The sequence below is a fragment of the Heterodontus francisci genome, unplaced genomic scaffold, assembly GCF_036365525.1.
Source record: "Heterodontus francisci isolate sHetFra1 unplaced genomic scaffold, sHetFra1.hap1 HAP1_SCAFFOLD_88, whole genome shotgun sequence".
Lineage (NCBI taxonomy): Eukaryota > Metazoa > Chordata > Chondrichthyes > Heterodontiformes > Heterodontidae > Heterodontus > Heterodontus francisci.
In genome coordinates, this window is record NW_027142063.1 from 3,024,411 (window position 1) to 3,026,226 (window position 1,816).

General features: G+C 44.9%; 1 non-coding gene across 1 annotated transcript; it reads left to right on the plus strand.

The window, feature by feature from the left end:
• Positions 1-712: 712 nt before the first annotated feature.
• trnav-cac (transfer RNA valine (anticodon CAC)) lies at positions 713-784 on the plus strand. Its single transcript has one exon. It is a non-coding gene; the product is annotated as a tRNA-Val (tRNA).
• The last annotated feature ends 1,032 nt before the right edge of the window (positions 785-1,816 follow it).

Below are 1,816 nucleotides of genomic sequence, written 5' to 3' on the forward strand. Positions count from 1 at the left end.
CTGCTGCTGGTAATGGTCCACAGCACCTCATGGATGCCCAGTTATACATTGCTAGATCTGTTCAAAATCTATCCCATTTAGCACAGTGGTAGTGGCAAACAACACGATAGAGGGTATCCTCAATGTGAAGACGGGACATCATCTCCACAAGGACTGTGCAGTGGTCACTCCTACCAATACTGTCATGGACTGATGCATCTGCGGCAGGCAGATTGGTGAGGATGAGGTCAAGTATGTTTTTCCCTCTTGCTAGTTCCCTCACCACATACTGCAGACCCAATCGAGCAGCTATGTCCATTAGGACTCGGCCAGCATGGTCAGTAGTGGTGCTACCGAGCCACTCATGGTGATGGACATTGAAATCCCCCAGCCAGACTACATTCTGTACCCTTGCCACCCTCAGTGCTCCCTCCAAGTGGTGTTCATCAGTCTCTCGCTGTCTCTTGCTGGTTTGCTCAGTACCTTTCTCTGTCAGTTCCTTTCTGGGTCCTGATAATCTCTTCCTGGTTTTCTGTGTGTCTTTCACCGCCTGCCTCATTGTCGGTGCTGTTACTCAGTGTCCTTGTGTCATTGTGCAGTGAGGGTGAGTCTGTCAGCACGTGTGTTGCTGAGTCCGGGATTCTTGAGAAATCCAACGACAATCCTATTTTTATAAAAACATTGGGGAAATGAATATTTCACTAACGGGCAGCTAAAGTTTACCACAGCAGTTAGCAGAGTGGCGCAGCGGCAGCGTGCTGGGCCCACAACTCAGAGGTCAATGGTTCAAAACCATTCTCTGCTATTTATGTTTGGTAATAATACAAACAATTCACTTTCAAAACATCAAGTATTTACCCAGAATAACAAGATGCTTCCTGAGGCACTCTATTGCAATCAGCTTCTTCTTTCTAGTGAACACAACAATCATCCACAAATCACTTTTGCTCACACGATCACAAGCTGCAAACACAGACCAGCCAAGTCTCTCCCACTTTGTCAACCCCTTCCTGCAGAGCCTCCTCTCCACCACCAGATGGCGATGTTGGCCACAATAAAACCAGGACAAATGGTCACAGTGAGGAGACGGTCAGTAACAGAAAATAAAACAATAACAGGGAAAACCTTTACACAACAACAGGGTACATCTTTACACAACAGAAAACATATTTACACGCCAGGAAATACCGTGAGACAACAGGGAGAATACAATCATACAAATGCCTTATTTCTCCATCTCAGTCTCGTTGTCTCTCTCTCTGTTCCTCACTTTTGCTTCCTCACAGTCCATTGGTTTTTTGTGTGTTTTTCTCTCTATCCCGTTGTCGATGGTGTTACTCAGCGTCCTTGTAACATTGTGTAGCCAGGCTGAGCCTCCCAACACCTGTGTTGCTGTAATAAAAACAGAAAATGCTGGAAATGCTCAGCTGGTCTGGCAACATCTGTGCAGAGAGAAACAGTTAACAGTTCAGATCTGTTTCCTTAGCTCACATTTACTTTGTTCCTTTCTCCACAGATGCTGCCAGACCTGCTGACCATTTCAAGCATTTTCTGTTTATGTTTCAGATTTCCAGCATCCGCAGTATTTTGCTTTTGTACGTGTGTTGCTGTGTCTGGGACTGTTTGAGTGCAATGCTATTGCTTTATAAACAGCGTTGAAACAAACATTTATCTCACTAACACACAGCACTAATACACAGCTGGATATAAACAGCAGCCTGCAGCAGAGGGCGCAGTGGAAGTTTATTAACACAAATAATTCACCAACACGATATTTACTGCTATCCCCAATCACACCACGCTTCGTTTTAACACGTTTTACTCTTTATTTACATCA